Consider the following 20,217-nt stretch of genomic DNA (forward strand, 5'->3'; position numbering starts at 1 on the left):
ATTTTGCGAAAGTTTAAAGGATACGTTGTGGGAAAATTTGAGGGGGGGGGGGGGGAAGTTGGAGAAAGCAGTAGAGTGAGAAATAAACAGTAAAAGGTGGAGAGGTAGGTTGGCCACGTAGAATTACTTGTGTGCTTAAGCTTGTGGTCTCCGCTGTGGGATTTTCCAGGCTTCGATTTCTCCAGACTCAAAATTGAAACGCTGGTGGGTTTGTGTTTTGTCACAGCTGAGCCAAAGCAAACTCGTAGTCATGGACCTTATGAGATTGACGAAAGAGAACCTGCTGAAGCTGTGTTTGGATCTTGACCTAGATTTTAACGACGATACGCCTGCATCTCAACTTCGTGAAGTAATTCTTGAAAGCAAAGGTAAAAAGGCGGACATCGAGCACTTCGGGAATATGTATTTAGTGGACCAGGAGGAGAGAGAAAAAGAGAGAGATGAAAAGAAAACTGGAAGTGGAAGTACAGAGGGCACAAAGAAGGGGAGAATGAAGGAAGGCAATACAAGCGTTAAAAGAGGACGATAATAGTTATAGCGCAAGAACAAAACGACGACACAGAGACAAGAAAGACACGAACACGAGCGCTAACTTCCAACAAAGTTTATTGCGCAGAGCGCAAAAATATATAGGGGAGACAGTAACCATGGGACTAAAACCATATGGCACAAAGAGCGAAACAAGAGTAAGGGAAAAACAATACAAAACCAAAGAAAAAGGCAAATAAAAAGTCTATAAGGAAACGAAACAGAACAGTAAAGGTAATATAACTACTTGCGCACACCAAAACCTTCGAGGAACCTTAGTTCCTTCTCTGACAGAGACACGGAGGGCTTTGGTTTTGACGGTTTTAGTTTGTTTTGGGTTTTAGAATGTGTTTTCTGAGTAACTCGGCTACTAGATGAGTGTTTTAGTAGTTAATATTGCATTTTGTTTACTTTGTAAGCTTTGTATGTTTTGGTTTTAAAGGTAAACGTTCTGCGGTTGCATAATAACGCGCCTAGGAGCAATTGTCGAGAAAGAGCGACTTAAGAAACGGGTGTTGAGTCAGCGCGGAGACTCAAGGATGTTTCTTGCGAGTTTTTTCAGGGTTCATGTGAAAGTTTCTTGTGTTAATTTCATGTTTTGTTTGCATGTGTCCGGTGTGGAAGTAAGAAAAGCTAGTTCATGAGTTTATGTTTATGTTTGATGAGAGTAGTAACCGCAAGGGAAAGTTAAGTAGTAGTTCATCTACGCAGGAGTACTATAACGTTTGTTTGCTGTAGTGTAAGGTGGATGTTCCTGGTGCTGGTGCAGCATGGCCATTCCCTCTTCGTCAGCTCAAAGGAAACTGACGACTATCTTTGGCGGCACGAAATTTTGGGAACTAGAAGATGTCGTGCATGAGGCCTGGTGGGTTACAGCAGATCACCTATGCTAGCACGCAAGTATTCCACGGGGAGCACATCACTTGACTGTTTATTTTCTTGAAAGATGTCTAATAGGAAGATTATTCTCGAATCAGGATCGGGAGTTTTGGCGAAAGCTCAGATAAATCTTCCGATTGCTGCTTTGTGTTTGGTAATACTACTTAAGGAAGGTTGTTTTGGATGATTTTTCGGCCCCACTGTGATGGTCTAGTGGCTAAGGTACTAGGCTGCTGACCCACAGGTCGTGGGATCAAATTCCGGCTGCGGCGGCTGCATTTTCCATGGAGGGGGAAATTTTGTAGGCCCATGTACTCAGATTTGGGTGCATGTTGAAGAACCCCAGGTGGTCAAAATTTTCGGAGCCCTCGACTATGGCGTCTCTCATAATCATATGGTGGTTTTGGGACGTTAAACCCCAAATATCTATCAATCATGGATGATTTTTGGGACTCAATGTTTTTCAGTAGGGGCAGAGCACTCTCCCGTGCCTGCAGTTGTGCGTATGTGTGCATATTCCCAGGAAGAGAGCAACGAAGAACGAGCAGGAGATTCCTTGGCTGGGCGTCATCGGCAGTGGCCTGGAAAACGCCACCACACAACGACACTACAGGAAACCTGTGCAGCTGGTCACCCCCAGGTCGAATCGCCTGCCTGCGGACGAGCTGTTGCGACTGGTGCCTGACACTTTTGAGCTTGGTTGTGGTGGCCCTTTTTGATGTATGCTGTCGTGAGCTGGAGACCGCTCGCACAGTGGCACACACAGGACGAGGAAAAGCCACGTTGGTGACACATGGCAATGCAGTGATATCGCCTCAATATTCGACGTTCATGTGGGCCCCGCATGCTCGTCACTCTCAATTCGTATACACAGAAGGTTAAAGTCTGGAACATGGTTTGTAGGGTAGCAGGAAGACAAGTGCACTCACTCCCACTCGTAAATACACAGAGTGACAGCTTGGAAGAGCAGGTGAAGTTATTCAGCGCACACGTCGAACGGGTGTCCAGCTCGTCACACTATACTGACACTTTTCAAAAATACAGAACAACAATAGTAAAGCAGGAACTAGAACACGAATGTACAAAATACGAGGCATACAACCAATCTTTCAGCTTAGCTGAGCTCCTAACATCACTAAACTCCTGCAGTATTTCCACCCCAGGTTCTGATCATGTGGTGTACGAAATGTTGAAAAACCTACCCATCGAAATGCAAAAACCTTACTTTGCTTGTACAATGCTATCTGGTTTTCTGGTGCTATCCCTACTTCCTGGAAGGAGGCTATTATTAGTTTTTCCATTTTGAAACAGGGCAAGGACCCTTCTTCACTTTTGAGTTATAGGCCTATTTCACTTACAAGCTGCCTGTGCAAACTTTTCGAAAAAATTATATACTGCCAACTTGTACATTTCCTTGAAACAAACAATTTGCTCGACAAATTCCAGGGTGGATTTCGAGATGGTAGATTCACTACTTATCACTTTGTTCGTATCGAGGCACAGATCAAAGGCGCTTTCGTCCACAAACAATACTTCCTTTCTGTGTTTCTCGATATGGAAAAGGCTTACAATACAATGTGGTGTCATTTTGGAATATTAAGAGACCTGTCCCACCTTGGCGTGTGTTGCAGAATGTTTACCATAATCAAAAGTTACTTGTCAAATCAGACATTCTGTGTCCGAGTGGGTAGCGTTCTTTCCCAAACAATTGTCCAAGAAACAGGAGTGCTGCAAGGTGGTGTATTTTTTATTATTGAAATGAATTCTTTACGCTTGTCCATCCCTCGAATTATGTTTTACTGCACATATGTCGACGATGTCCAACTTGGATTCAAGTCTTGTAATCTGGCCATGTGTGAGCAACAGATTGAGCTTGGTTTGAACAAAGTCTCCCATTAAGAACAAGAAAATGGGCTCCGACTGACTGCACAGAAAAGCACGTGTGTCTTGTTCTCTCGGAAGAGAGGCATTCATTCCGAACCCAATATTCAACTGCATGAGCAACGTCTTTCTGTTAATATTGAACACAAATTCTTAGGCCTAATTTTGGACTTCAAGCTAACCTTCATACCACGCATAAAGTATTTAAAAACCAAGTGCATAAAAGCCATGAACGATCTAAAGTTGTTGTCACGCACTAAATGGGGAAGTGACTAAAAGTGTCTCATGAATTTGTATAGAAGCCTCGTACGTACTCGTCTAGACTATGGGGCAATAACATAGTCTGGGACACTTACTGCCCTTAAAATGCTTGGTCCTATTGATCATCGAGGCATCCACCTCTCTACAGGTGCTTTTCGCACTATCCCCATGGAAAGCCTGTACGTGGAATCGAACGAATGGTCGCTCCTCCTACTGAGATGTTACATGTCATTTAAATATTATCTTAAAGTGAACATAGACAAGGAACAACCTTCACATTCTACAATAAATGACATGTCAAGTTCTCCTGTGTTTGAAAAAAAAAAAACGGGCTTTTATGAGACAGCCTGACTCACTCCGTGTGAGGGGCCTAGCGAAGGAAACCGGTGTGCCACTTGAACACCCTTTGATGGCTCTTGCAGTACGCCTGCCACCGTGGCAATGGCAGGCAATAGATTGCCACGTGTCTTTCTTGGAAGTTACGAAGCATGCACCACTTTCACATATCCAGACATACTTCCTAGAACTACAAGAGAAATACACGTGTCCTGAGTTTTTTACAGATGCTTTAAAGTCTGACATTTCAGTCTCGTACACAGTCGTCAGCCCATCCTTTTCGGAAGCCGGCGTTCTGCACTATGATTCAAGCATTTTCACCGGCGAAGCTTATGCGATACTTGTGGCCGTTAAACACATTAAACAAATAAAACTACAGAAGGCAATAATATATACAGATTTTCTAAGCATAGTAAAAGCTCTGAAAATTCTTAAAAAAGCACATAAGCCCTGTCCTTGTCTCACTATATTCGCTCTTATGCACAGTCTACTCATCTAAGCAACACGTTGTAGTCTGCTGGGTGCCAAGACGTCGGGAAATTCAAGGCAACGTTCTGGCGGACCAGCTAGCTGGATCCGTGAACAAAACCGATTCCAATGCATCGATACCAGTTCCTGCACTCGACTTGAAACTTTTTCTAAAACGAAAGCTCAGGGGTTATTGGCAGAGCACATGGGGCACACACACAGGTAATAAATTGCATGTCATCAAGCCGCAACTTGGTCATTGGCCGCCAGTATCAAAATCACGCCACACACAAGTAATACTTACAAGGTTAACAACAGGACATACATACTCTACACATTCATTTCTTTTGTCTGGTGGCGATCCATCTTTGTGTGATAGATGTGGAGAAGTACTCACCGTGGAGAAGTACTCACCGTGGAGAAGTACTCACTGTACTTTACATTCTAATCCAGTGTAAAGAATTAGACACGCTAAGAAGACAACACTTTCTATTGCCCTACCGACAACAGATACCACTTCATCCTGCAATGTTCATCGTTAGGGAACCACTTTTCACACATAAATCGCTGTTAGCTTTTTTGAAAGAAGTTCGTACTTTTCATATCATATACCTGGGCATTCCGTAGCACGACCTCTCCAGAAAGGTCTCCGCTGCGGTGGCTACACTCAATAAAGACTTGCCTCATGGCCTTTGGACGCAAGGGTGTGAACGATTGAAGCACTAGTGCTTATGCCATACATGTCCATCATAATTTTTATGATCACGAACTATCATCATCCATTAACACCACACACTTTTCACGGCATGGTCATGATTTTATTACTCCTATGTTTTTACCCACCTTAAGGCAAAGAATTTTAAGGCCCTTATACAGCCGCTAATGACAATCATTATCCACATCTCTTGTCCCATGAACTGGCGCTCTTTCCATCAAATGGCTCTTGCGCCACAAAGCACCAAACATCATCTTGTCCCATGAACTGGCGCTCTTTGACCATCAATGGCCCTTGCGCCAAAAAACACTATATATCATTATCATCATTTTATGTCATATACCTAGGTTGTGCTACAGAATACCTAGGTATTCTGTAGCACAACCTTTCCAGAAAGGTCTACGCTACAGTGGCTACACTGAACAAAGCACTTTCCTCGCGGCCCTTGGACGCAAGGGTGTGGACGATTGAGGCACTTGTGCTAATGTTATACATGTCCACTATGGTTTTTATTATCACAAACTTTTGCCATCTATTGACATTACACACATTTTATGACATGGTCATGATTTTAATACTTCTATGTTTTTACCTGTTTCAGCACGAGGAATTTTAAGGTCCTTATACAGGCGCTTATTACAATCGTCGTCCACATCTCTAATTCCATGAACTAGCGCTCTTTAGTCATCTAATGGCCTTTGCACCACAAAACACCAAAAATCATCATCATCAACTTGCATAATTTGCACACTATTTGTGTGATTTGGGGGCTATGAGAAGGGCGTGCACAAGTTACGCGATGCGGTGATTTTGTGAAGGCATACGAAATACATAATGTGCAATATTGCTAACGCACACAGTTTAATCATTAAAAAAAGAAAACAAGTTGGAGCAAGTGCACTTAACAGAATTAGTGCATACTTTAACCTCTCAGATTTGGTCACGCGCGGTCCAGTCAGAACCTCTGATCAAGAGGTTTGATTGGGAATCATCGTCGCTGCCGCTGTAACCACCCTCCCAAAGCGCATTGTACTCGGTTCCATTTAGCACATTCGAATGCGCCATTTTTTTTAACGCTTCTCGACAATTCTGGGAGAAACTAGGTCCCACGACATAGCAATACCAGAGGACCTAAGCGTTGTATTAGCAAGTGCATACTCCTCTGCTTTTTTTTTTTTTCGTACCAATCGCACCAATTGGTGCGGGATAAGGCGCAAATTATGTGAGTAAATTAGTGCTACCTTCCATATATCAGTAGCTTTTTTTGTATCCTTCCTTTCTTTAGTAGGAAATTTCAGTTGATGGCCTGGATTTGTGTTTTCCTTTTAATTCCTCTTGTATCTATGTTTCTTACCCCAAACATATTTGATGTGAGGCCTTACCATTTTTTTTTAAGTTTTCTGTCACTCTCAGGATAAACAAATTGGTATTTAGTTATAGTTAGTGGTGGTTATATGGCTCCATTAACTCACACGAGCAAATTCAATACACATGGTGCCAAAAGTAGGATATACTAGTGTAGAAATATATGGAATGATGTGACTGCTCAAACTTTTGGCAGTCTGATCTCTCCCCAAAAATGTGCAGAATACCAGGCATGCAGTGGAAATGTAAGATGTTGCATCACCCTTTGCTGAATGGGTCTGTGTTTGTCTATGTTTGACCACACTTACATCGACTTCACAAAAGTTTTTCTGACAAACGCAGCGACAAATGCCTATGGTGTGGGTTCACTCCAACAAACTAACACGTAACATACCAGTGCACACAGTGTCCAATAGATGCCGTCGCACCTCCACTTAACGATACACTCAATAATTGGTCATAGGAGGCACAACACTGTGCATTGAACTTGGGAAGCCAATTGAAGATCCTTGACCAGGTCTGGTAATCTACAATAGCCTGTGGGATCCTAAAAAAGGGGTTCCATTCACAGTAACCAAGCAGTTTCATGCTTCTTTTTCTGGGTGATTATTAATTGAACATATAAATATCATCAGCAGTTATTTAAATGAATGGATATTGTTGTTATACTAATACTAGTGTTTTATTATACTACAATGTGAATGCTACTTTTTGGACACAAAGTGTGGCTGTTTGCCAATTTGATTTTTGGTATGCATTCGAAGGGTTTAGTGATTCTGACCTAAAAACTGGGAATATGCGTAACCTGAAAAGTAATTTATATGCTTAGTTGTCAAAACTGCTTGACTTGACCTGAACACATCTGATATATCAGATTATGATGAATATATCCAAGTTTCCACAGGACAAAGTGCTTATCTGCATTTAGCTTACCAGTGCAGTGAACCACAGGATCTTTATGATGATTGTCTTGATGGTTAACTTTATTTGAATTCTGAAATGCTACTCAGGTGAAAAGTTTAACAGCTTCACTGGTTTATTGCAGGCGGTGTGCCGATGAAACCATCTACCCACAGGCCATGCAGGTTGCTTACTCGGTGCACAGTGCAGTTTCTTTTTAGGAAGAACCTGTAAACAGTAATACCAACATTCCAATGATCACCTAATAGTACATTATCCCACTTTTCTACTTGTCATAATGTAAATCAGGGAAACTGAGTTTTAGTATATTTGTACGGTGACATCTGATGTGTTTTTGTGAACAGACCATTCCAATCTTGCGGCAGTTCTAAAGTGAGCGGAATCTACTCGGTGTTATGCTGTTTGGAATGATAATGGCACACTATTCTGCTGCATACAGGGTGTCTCAGCTAACATGTAACGTGCCATTAAAACCAAAATTCTACAAAATGTGCAAAATGCTACTAATAAGATTCTGCAACATTCATCTTAAGTACAGAGATTTTGTTCTGTTATTCTTAAATAAGGAACTATGTACCTGGAGTCTACTAGCTGGAGTAGTAAATGCATGCAAATACTAAATTCTGCTCTGCATTTGAATACAGATCTTCCTTTTCTGTATATTAAATCATTGTTGAAAAAAAAAAGAAAAACGAAAATAGAGTGCATGTTTATTTGCTGGCATTTGTGACAGCAGTGCTCTTAATGGTTGTTTTGACAAGCCAACTTCACTAAACTACTAAATCGCTGAAGCCATGGCTACATAAAAGTTACAAGGCATCAGTGTATTCATTGGCCACTGCCAAAAATAGTCACACTTCTTATCATTCTTATAGACTGGTGCACACTGCTCTATTTAGCAGGTAATCGTTACACCAATGCTTTATCACATTGCACAGTTGTCCAGTGAGCACTTCAGTAGAGTTGTCGGACATGTCTTTTAGGTGTCCAACTATGAGGCAAACAAGTCTGTTCATCTTGCATTTTCAAAAATTTTGTGCCACAACTTTTCAGTGCAGGAAAAATAACTAGAAAAGTTATAGTGAGTTTGAAACAACTTAATGTGTATGATATTCTGGAATGCATATTGCAATTATTTTATTACATGCCATTAGGCACTGAGTAATAATTTTGTGAGTTATTTTAACAAATGGGTTAACTAAAATGTAGAACAAGATTTATGTTCTCCAAAGACATTTGATGACAGAGCACAGTTGGTGTAGCCTTCATATCTTGTATTTCATTTTCTTAAGTAAGTTGGTCCTTGATAAATGGAATTCTTTGAATATCAACCCTCATTACACACAAATATTGTGTCTGTGTACCCAGATGTTAAATCTTTTTATCTTTTCGCTCACAATTAGTTGCCATGACGCTGTAGCCTTGGGAGCTGTGTTAGTAGAACTATTGAAATTTGTTATGTTTGGCATTTAAACCACATTTGCTCATTAGGTTTTTAGGCTATATAGCTAGTGCCACTGTGAATGACAGCTGTGGTGTTGTATGAGTAAGATATTTGCACTCGTGTACAGTGCACTTGAAATATTGCTCTACAAGCTAGCCAACTTCAATCTCTTGTACATTTTGTATTTTTATTTATTTACTCATATTGTTTCCTGCCATGGTGTTTTAAGGCAATGGCATTGCAAAGCCATGGTTTGGCTATATTTTGATGGGGGCAAGAAGCATAATGCTTCTTCAGAACCCCTTATTGCTGCTATGTGGCTCATATTTGTATTTTAGTTTTTGCATGTAAAAACTAGAATTTAATTTTAGGTACCTATTATGTTTACCTATGTAGAACACTTTCTGAAATGAGGTGTCCTAGAATTTATAGTGAAGCATAGTGAAGTTGAACCAAGCAAAGGTTGAAAAGGGGCTAGTTGGCGCTCAATCACTAATAAATATGTTCTTTTTTTGCTTTATGCTTCAAGTTTGCTAGAGAAGTTTCACTAGTCAGTCTACGGAGGGCACACAAAAATGCTAGATATGCCCGTAAATGCATCTATGGGATATTAAACCATTCGAATTTAATTTAACACTGTTTGTTTGTCCCGATTGAGATTTTGTGAAGCTTTTATGAAAGCTTATGTCAGACTGTTGTTTGAATACATTTCAACATTTATAATGAAATAATGCCTTTGAAGTGCATTTGTTTAGTTAGTCACATTACATTTATTACATAAGCATGTGTAGCCGTGTGCTAGTCTCATGTTTGATTGAATGAGTTACTGTAATTTGATTCATGTGTTTTTATTGCTCTCATTTTTTTTATCAAGGATTATCCCATCAATATATATTTGCATGTTTTTATATATTTATATTTTATTCTATTTACACTCCATGTTCTACTCACCATGTTTAGTAGGTACAGTTCATTTTCCAGCCAATCATAGCCTTTTTGCTGCGTTTCTATAACTTCACATTAATATAGAGTTTTGATTTGCATCAAAATGGCTATCTGGCATAAAAGAATGTGTCGATACCTTCAAATTTTCCTACTGCATGATCCTTGTCTTACAAATCAAAGCATCTCACATCTTATGGTAACCTCTTCAAAGCAGTCAAACCTCTGCTCCCCAAAAACAGGAGCCAATGTAATATTGTTTGGTGTTGCCATATTTCAACAAGTATCATACTGCCATGAGGAAACTGAAGTTTCATGAACCTGGACCTTGGAGGAAGAATAGACAGGAGGGGAAACTCGGCTCCTTTTTGCGCCGCGATAGTGTCACCCCGGGGAGAGGTGGCAGACGTCAGGACAGCGCCACCTACAGAACCGCGGCCGAACTGCTGCGCCAGAGCGGCAGGCGCGGGAAGCGTCGAGCCCGCTCTTGTCGTTTGCTCGAGGGCTTGTGCTTGGTGCTTGAATGCCGCTCTTTTGTACCATGGAACTATCAACAACCCATTGAGCGGTTCGCTTTAATTCATCAATGCGTCTGTTTCCCTTACAATTTCTGTTTTCTTCAATCTTTTAACTTCGCATGCTATAAGGTAAAGGCTTTACTTGCAGTATATTGGCATGCAACATGCTCTCATTACGATACAAATGTCCTGTCGTGTAGCCTGCTTGCAAGCGGGAATGACGGGGGTTGATGCATACTGCAAAAAAAAGTAATTCTGATCTGTCTATGCTTTTCTGACATGTGTTTTGATTTCAAAGTTCATGATTTTCATTATTTAATGTAGATTGGCTACAAACAAATATGAAAAATTTATATAACATCACAGATACACCAAAATTTATTCTAAAAGGCTCGTGAGGACCGCGTATTCGTTCCTCTATCAGTTTTTTCGTTTCTTCTAAGTGCGAACCACAAAGCGAGAATGTAGTGCGAACGCACGGTGATTTCCAAAATACCTAGTCTTTGCAAAGCCTGGAAAGTTTTATCTTTGATGCTGCCGTGTGTTCCTTATCACGCACTTCGTTCACGCAGTGTCGCATTCGCATGTCGACATGGTAAAAAAGGATTCTTGCGAGCGCGTTATTTTTGTGTTCATCACAGGGAAACGTGAGTTTCAAGTTATCCAAAACATTGTCGATTGTAGCCCAGAAGATGTCATATTCTTCCATATGATTTGCAAAGTAGTCCTAAGCACAGTGAAGTACCTGAAACAAATGTTTGTTGGGGTGAATGAGGCTACCTCTCGTTTTGCAGAGGGTGAGGGAGGCTTCTTTCATGGCCGGAGCATCTACAGTCAGAGACTGCCTTCATTTTTTGCCAGGAAACATTTTTGTCAGTTTACTTGTTAAGAAGCCAGTGACGTAGTACAAAACTGCATCTACAACTTCGATAATACTCTCACTCTCTTGTAACAAGTCTTTGTAGTTCTCACTTTCCCTCTCCTCAGTTTCCATCAAACCATTTAGCTTCCTTTTCATCTCGGTGAGGTGCGAATCGCCGGTATCTTTCGTCATAAATACAGTTCGAAACGAAGAAAGATCAAGCTCTGATTCTTGCTTTCATACCTCACAGTTTCCAAGCTTTGGTGGCTTTAACAAGCTGTACACTGTGAGTATCTGGTACACCTGCAGAAACGATGGCATATCTGGGTGGTCGTTTTCACAGCCAGCCTGTCGAGCTTTACCGAAGAATCTTTCGAGGGGGTCTTGGTTCATCTTGCCAGTTAAAACGTACTCGAACCCACACTGTTTCAGCAAGTATACTCCGATAGTTCTAGCATCGACAGCATGGTGACTTGGAGGCTTTCTGCAGTCGATGGAGCCAGAAACAAGTTTTTGGAAATAGCTTCACTGCAAACTTCCTGCTCCCAGTTGTCGAGCTACTTCAGGGAATTTTTTATGCACTCTAAATCTTTGCATCCATGCGCAGACCCTCTTTAGGATCACACCTGTTCATCGCGTCGAAGACGTCGTTCATCTGCTCGGTGAACACAATAGTGCCTTCAGCAGTGTCCATGTGCAGTACACCTACTTCTGTGTAGTATTTCAATATGGAGGCCATAGTTCGGCTGAATACCTGAGTGGCCAGGTTGACACGCATAAGCTCCATATGCGATGGGTATATATGGTGATGCGTTACTTTAGGGCAAACCTTCAAGCCCCCTGCATTCTTGCAATCCTCTTTGTAGACAGCAACATAGCAAGAACAGTGCACCCACTTACCATTAACTTTCAAAGAGCGCTGTTTCAGGAGCCTGTTACAAACGCACTTCACGAGGTGTGGCATGTCGGAGAAGATATACACCTTTCTTGCGTCGTTCATTGGGTGTTCAAATGAGTTTTTCTTTGAACTGAGTTTCCCATTTATACCGAGTTCTGTCCACATCCTTCTGTTTGTGCTCGCTACATCACAAACAATCCTGTCGACGAGCGCACCTGCCTTCTCTAAAAGTATGATGGCCTGCCATTCCCAAAGCATGTCAATAATATTTCTGGCCCGCTGGGCTTCACAAAGTACTTCCACTACTAAACGGCTCACTTCGTGACCCAGAACCCATTTTGTTGCTGTAGATCTCTCGCTGCCCTAGTGGTACGGCATCAATTCTATGGTTTTAAATGCCAATGTGGCAGATGGCACTGACGCTTTCACCATGTGCACAAAAAAAAAAGGCATTCGACACCATCAATGTCTATGTAGTGTTCCATGCAGGGTTTGGCATTGGTATGGGATGTTCACTGGACAACTGCTGGAGCCAGCTTGCTGTAGAGGCAGAAGCTCCTGCCTCTATTTTCTGCATCGGCACATCTTCATTAGCAGAAGTAGTCGAATTGCAGCTTGGCTGTGGCGGAGAGTACATGTGCAATATACTCGAATACTCAGACGTTAACCCCTTTCGGGCAATGAAGCTCATATTGAAGTTCGTATTTGTTTGAAGGCTATTACTCTGGTTGCTGGTGGCTACTGAATCTTGATACACACTATCCACCTTCACTCTTTTAGGGCTTCTTTTATCAACAGTTTGAAGTACATTCCGGCTGACTTTGGGTTTTTTTGCTGGATGCAAGTGCGGCGAAACGTCCGCGAAAATACTAGGAACTGCCTCAGGCACCAACTTTGGCTTCTTCGGGTACTCAAGAATAACTGCGCCTCTAAGCTCAGCGTAGTATTTGCGCCTGCTCACCATTTCACTGGGGAAAAATGCTTTTCGCAGACATATTCGCATGTTGTGAAATCGCAATCCACCCGGCCAATAGCTCTCGCCCATTCCTGCAAACGTTCAGGGTCAGCTGGAGCTTTGAAAGTGCAAACGTTTTCAGCGCAAGAATTATATTCGCTGTTGCAATTCGGGACAAAGCATCGGCACCCCATGTCGATTATTGGCAACCTTTTATACAGTCAACGCACATCGCGAATCAGCAGCGCAATAACTGTCAAACTTACGACGTGCTGGTTCTCGAACCGAGCTCATACGTTGCTCTGTCTATTCACGTCTGTTCAAGTGTGATGAAGGAAATGTCATTAAATTTCTATCACAAACATCAGGTGTGTATGGCATGTTCTGGTCACCATTTTTTATGGCGTATGTTAATAACTAGAAAAAATGTTGCCTTTTGTTATACCAAAAAACTTACAAAATGCGAAGCCACACTGCCGCGTCATCAGAACGTCTGCTATCTGTAGTGGGTCAGTTTGTCTCTTCAATTCGATACAAGAGCATTCTATACGAAGTGTGAATAACAAAGAAGATTGGCAATAGGATGCACTAATCCGGCTTTATCTTTCTAACGCTAACATTTTTAACTAAAACTTTTTTTTTTGTACCACAAGGCAACGTAGTACGAGTGGCCGGTGCAAGATGTAGCAGACGACACTCGCATGTGTCGGAGACTGCGGGCGCGTGCGCTCTCCTCTCACGGCGAAAAATAAATAGTTCTGTGCGTTGCCGCAAAGATCGCTGCGCACACGTTCACCAACCTCCTCTCTCAGGGTGACATTTTCTCGGCGCACGCTCGCGCTGGCGCCGGCCCATCGTTTCCCCTCCTGTCTTTCTTGCTCCGTGGCCTGGACAGTATTGGTTACAGTGAAGTGAATGCCTATTTGTTTGCTCCTCAGAATATGCATTTTAGAAGGAATTACGTCATACTTGGCAAGAAGAAGCATAAAAATGGCATATTCTGGATGTGGGTTCTCAATTTGACCAGCGTATTGGCTTGGCTGGTTCCTAGCCTTCAAGCCAGTATGAAAGTTCCATGTGATCATACTGACCACTTGGTTGCGTATTAATAAAGGGACCATGCGACACAAATTAGGTGTGTTGTTTTCACTGCTTTCTTTTGAGCTGTGGAATGCACCACTATTGTTGTGTGAGGGGCTATGCCAAAAACAAAGCTGTTATAACTTCATTTATATGGAGTGGGGTAAACTGACACACAGCGCCTATTTTTGTGATCGGAAGTGACGCTTCACCACGTGGGAGTGATAACATAGGCCATAGGCCATGTGTTTTGGTTGGCCCGATACGACAAGTGTATGTAATATTTATGCGGTCCTAGATAGGCCTCACTTTTGTGTGCTAAATATTGTAAAAGCACTCACTTCTCTTTTTAAATATGAAAATGTGAAAACAATTATACAAGATGATGCTAGGAACACTGCACAATGACCACCACGAGGCCAGTCGTCCGGTATGTTTCTGTGAGAGTCGCGCAGTTGGAAACAGCCTTAGACATCAATAGGAGAGTGATGTGCTTTTTTTTTTTCGTCATCTGCTGAGGTTTTGAAATTTGAAGGCTAATAAGTAGAGGCCGGACGTTTAGGTACTAAAAAGTGTGAGGCGCCAAAGACAGGCAGGTAAAACATTGTTTCAGGCCTTCAAAATCAGAAATATAGGCACAATAAGTTTTTACAAAAGTTGACTCAATTCAAAAGAAGAACGTCAGAGACTTGTATCCACAATAAGAAGCAAAAAAATGATATTGTTTAAGATAGCAAAAAGGCACCAACGGTTGCACATAGGCACGCATTTCCCGCGCAATTCGCAGATTGCGGTCTTTTGTTTTATTGTCTAGGATTGTGAGTCAAGTTTCCACCATCCAATCAACACTCTCCTGGGTCTCTTTCATTTCGTCGTGGCTGGGAAGAGCAGCGCAGAAGCATATAATTAGACTACTGATATCCTAGAAGGAAGAGTTGCCAGGTCTAATCGCACAGGTTTAATTTCTCCCCTTGTCGGTGAACACCTTAGAGGGCTCTCACTAGGTGTGGGCATTTCGAGCTGACAAGCGTAATGGATGCATTGGGCCCTCGCCATAATGCCTATTAAGATCTGTAACGATACATGTCGTGGAAAAATACTAAATTTCTACTGATTATCACTTGCCCTTCTCGCAAGTGCGCACTGCAAAATGGAGGAAGTGACATACACCAAGGAATGGTCCTGCTTTCACGTCACTACTTTACGTTGGCATTAGTGCTCTGACATCGCTCACCATACACTCTTCATCATAACTTGGTTAAATGCTAGCTATATCAAGAAAAACAGAGGTAAAATGTCCAGTCTTTTTATCATACCCTGCATTTAAAACTGCACCTTGATTGTATGAGGGGCCTAATGTCCCCAAACTACCATATGAATATGAGAGACGCCGTAGTGAACTTCGACCACCTGGGGTTCTTTAACTTGCACCCAAATCTGAGCACACGGGCCTACATTTCCGCTTCCATCGGAAATGCAGCCGTTGCAGCCGTTGCAGCCGGGATTTGATCCTTCAACCTGCGGGTCAGCAGTCGAGTACCTTAGCCACTAGACCACTCCGGCAGGGCTTAAACGGTACCTCAATAAGAGAGTTGCATGTGACATGCTACGTCGCATGTGTAATTTTTGTGTTCTGTTGTGTAGTATGAATGAGGAGTACTTTGGTCGAGATAAACAGCCAAAGAAACGAAGACAGAGTGCAGAAAGGGCACAAGATGAGTCAATACTACTCAGAAAAGTACTTTGGTTTGGGCTAGCTGCTTCATATCATTTTGCCCTTTCCAAATGAATATAATGAATGAAAGCTGAGAAAAATAATAAAACACGCAAACGGAATGTCAGCTTGTTATTATTTTCATTTTTGTTTTCAATGGCCTCGAGATACTATATACTAATCGGCCCTCGTTTCGCGTCCGCTTTATTGGCTAGGCTGCTCTGTTCCTGACCCGACTGTCACGGGTTCGATTCCGGCCATGGTGGTCGCATCTAGATGGAGGCAGAAAGGTAGATGCCTGCGTACTTCACGATGTCAGTGCACGTTAAACAACACCTGATGGTCAAAATTTCTGGAGCCCTCTACTACAGCATTCCTCATAATCATATTGTTTTTTTCACGTAAAAGCACACTTACTACCACCACTACTACCACTACTACTGCTACTAGGACTGCTTCTACTACTACGCCATTTCGCTCTCATTCGTCTTCTCGTCGTTCCTGCGTCGTGCCCTCACCAACCCTGAAAACACTTAGCATGTTTTTAGTGTGTCGTCTCTGACCGCAGTTTCAACAGAGCAACGTCGTGTATCGCAGTCAGGATACATGATCCATGCCAGCCTCTTAAAAAGTACGCGCACTGACTGATCCGTCCCACAGAAACTGGTAATACATGACAGAGAACGCTGAAACGACACAACATCGATGGCGTACGTGCACGAGTAGGCTGGGGCATGTGATGTACGCGTAACCTTGCTTGCGCATGATAATCTTGGTGCATATTCATCATGTGATCTTCCAGCCTCGATACTGAAGAGAGCAGTGAAGGAATTAGGCTCGCGAGGGCTACATGGGGCGAGAAGCAAGGGATTCAAGCTTGCCTCTCCGCATTGAATGTTTCGTGGTTCGTAGTGAACCAATTTAAAAAATCACTGTGGTACAACCCAAGAACTTCTAGTGTCTAACTACAACTCCTATGTCACCTACAAAAAGGTTTTTAAAGAAGTAAATTACAAACAAAACAAAAGCCGCGGTTACATCGCATTTTTTACTCGAAGGCACTGCAGCAGATGTTACAATGTCTAAGAAAACACGCCTTCATTGACACAGCACACTTGTTCTCTTTATAAGCCATTTAATTCAGTCATGAATACAACAAAAACTGAACGTAGACATCAGATCTTATACAGCATTCTAAAACCTTAAAACCTTAAATCTTAAACCCATTGCGCAAAAAGGACTGTGTAGGTACATTCATTTTCGAATGCGAGTTTTACCATGAAAGGTTTGACATTACTTATTTACAAATACTGTAGCCCCATTAAGGGATTTTCGCAGGATGGGATACAAATATTTGATACAACTAGTAGGGCTAACAAAAACGATGAAGAACAAACTACATGCATAGAAAGTCTATACAGATATATGCTTCATGTATAACTGAAACAATGCATCAACTACAGCTATTAACTCAATGAAAAGGAAAATAAGCCAGTTACACAATATGAGACATGAACAAATTCAGGGATGGCTACAACACCACATCGTTGGACGGTTGATTCCATTCATTTATGACCCTAGGAAAAAATGAGTACTTGAACCAGTTGTTGCGAGTAGTGAAGGGGGTGATTGTTCGTGCATTTCTCTGCTTTTAGCATAACCTGTAGAAAAAGAAATGATCTCAGCAATATCAACGCTGTAGTGTCCCTTAATAAGTTGATAGAGAAATTTTAATTTGAGAACGCGATTTTTTTGTGTCAAGATTGGTAGATTAGCTCTTTTTAGCAAGGCTGTGATCGAAGTGTGTCAAAAGGTGTTTATATATATTGAACCGCCCGCTTTTGAAGGCCTTCTACTTTATCAGTGTCTTTTTTCGTGAAAGAATACCAGATTATGGATGCATAATCTTATAGAAGCCGCACAATTGCATTAAATGCAAGAAAACGAACATTGGTAGTTGTGACTCTCAAAGCCCAAGAAAGAAATTGATGGGCAGAATTATACATACCTTTTATGTGTTCCATTTGAGATCATTACAAATCCAAATACCAAGATATAAGTGGTCAACTTCCGAGAGCAAGACATTGTGTGCCGAATACAGGAAATGTAGATTGCTACGCTTGTGTGAAATTTTCATAAAAACTGTTTTGTCAGAGTTAATGGCCATCTGCCAATCATTACACCATTTCACTATTCTATTAAAGACTTTATTCAGTCGTATCTGGTCGCTGATGGTATCAATTTCTGAATACATTACACAGTCATCTGCATTAACTTTAATTTTCACAGGGATGTCATTATCAATATCATTTATAAAAATAAGAATCAAAAGTTGCCCGAGTACTGAACCCTGCGGAACGCCAGAGTCAACAGGAAGTATCTGAGAGGCCTAGTTTTAAAAGAAATATACTGTTGTCGGTTTTAAAAATACGCAGTAAGCCAAGTAACAATTTTAGTATTACCCATAGTGACATGAAGTTTGTGGGATAGCTTTTTGTGGGAAACCTTGTCAAAGGCTTTTGGAAAGTCCATGAAGATTGCATGCTTACCTGAATTTATCACAAGAGAGAAATCGTGTATTGTAGTTACTAGCTGAGTGCATGTCGAGAACCCTTTTCTGAAACCATGTTGACTGCATGACAATATTTTATTTTTTGAAAGGAATTCACTAATATGGTTATGTATTATATGCTCCAGAATCTTACATGATGTTGAAATCAGCGAGATAGGATGATAGTTTATGATAAGCTGCTTATTACTCAATACCCTATTTACAATAAAAGCATCATTAATTTGTTTACTAGGAGAAACGAGCCTCCAGAATTTTTCAAGTGATGAAGAGGTAAATTCCAAAAGTTTCTCCCCTAAGTAGCATTGCTTGTCTGATGAGATTTTCATTTTTAGCTCCGAAAAAAGCTAGGAACTTTTCACAAGTAAAATGTCTAAATCTCTTGCAGTACCTCTTTTCACCTTCAGGCATTTTAATCGTCTATTTAATTGCAAAGTGTCACGAGAAATCTGGGGAGATTTGCCTTTTCTTTAACAAAAAAGGAACAAAGTGATTTATGCAATCATTAAAAAGATCTTTAAATTGGTTCCAAACAATATGTATATCTGCACTACTGCCCTAAAGCGAGTCAAAACTAAACGAAAGCATATCTAATATGGCAACATCATCTGCGCTCGAGAAGTTCGGCACAGTAGTGACATCAACAGATTTATTCACAGAGATGCCCGAAAGGGTTAACAACACAGCGGAGTGATCGGAAATTCCAGGCAGTACTTCGCATTTCGCTTGCCCCATAATAGATCCACTAAAAAAAAAAAGAGTTCGAGAATAGAGCAGCAGTTGCCATGTATTCTTGTGAAACCCTCGACCACTTGCTGTAGATCGTAAGAAAAATTATGTCAAACAGCCCTTCCTGTAGCTTATCATTAAAAAAATTCAGTGTGAAGGTTGGCCAATCCACATTTGGTATATTGAAGTCTACGCCAAGATTTAGTCGATCACCTGGCTTTCCATGATCAATCGGGTAACTTTGCAAATGAACAAAGAAATCAGGGGAGGGATTAGGTGGTCAGTAAAGCGCCCCCAGTACATATCTGACAGAGCCATGATAAGCTTTACAAAATATGCCCTTAATGTTAGGTATGTCTGGCATCGTCAGCATCTTAAGACACCCTTTGTATAGCAAAGCCACATGCCCACCTTTGCTCCCTCGATCTTTCCTGTGCATGCTGTATCCACAAAGAACAAACTCACTATTTTTTATGGAATCATTTAACTATGTCTCTGTAAGAACAACTATTTCATGGTTATGGGTCGTCAGCATTCCCTCTAGTTCAGTGACTTTGTTGACAACACTTCGGCAGTTCGCGTTAAGTATATTAGGCTCTTGCGGCTTTGGCGTACAATGTCAATTTTGATTTTTTCTTTACTTGAACACGTGCACCTTTGCTTTCATTTCAGCAGAAAAAAACGTCGTCTACACTCAATTTATTGTGGAGAACTTTTACTTTTGAGCCATTACTTCTTTCTTGAGTAGACCTGTTCCAAAGCTCCTTTCGAATCTCTGGAACTCTGAGTGAGAAATCTTCCGATATTGAAACAGCTGTACCCTTCAACTTGAAGGAAGACCTCAAAATGGCCATTTTTTTATGCTAGTCGAGTAATCCAAGCATGATAGGTCTGGCATGGTTAACATTCGGTTTTCCAATTCGATGACATCTTTCTATATTCACCACAGAAACAGATAGTTTACTGTGGAACAAATTTTTTACTCTCTCTTTAAGATCCTGAGAAGTTTCATTGCTTGGTTCATCAAGCCCGTGAATCGCTAAATTATTTCTTTGACTACATTGTTCTAGGTCATCCAGTTTTCTAGGTCATCTACTAGGCCATTCATAGGAGCTTTAGCCACAGTAAATTCTATCCTTGTTCATTTTTTAT

General features: G+C 41.4%; 1 protein-coding gene across 2 annotated transcripts in view; it reads left to right on the plus strand.

The window, feature by feature from the left end:
- Positions 1-14,104, plus strand: part of LOC119187482 (uncharacterized) — an 88,437-nt gene extending 74,333 nt beyond the window's left edge. The window contains exon 8 of one of the 2 annotated variants that reach the window (XM_075878627.1): positions 1,267-14,104. The gene's annotated coding sequence lies outside the window, so the exon portion shown is untranslated. The remainder of the gene's footprint in view (positions 1-1,266) is intronic. The other variant, XM_075878626.1, reaches the window with a different exon arrangement.
- Positions 14,105-20,217: the final 6,113 nt, after the last annotated feature.

Source organism: Rhipicephalus microplus, chromosome X (assembly GCF_043290135.1).
Source record: "Rhipicephalus microplus isolate Deutch F79 chromosome X, USDA_Rmic, whole genome shotgun sequence".
Taxonomy (NCBI): domain Eukaryota; kingdom Metazoa; phylum Arthropoda; class Arachnida; order Ixodida; family Ixodidae; genus Rhipicephalus; species Rhipicephalus microplus.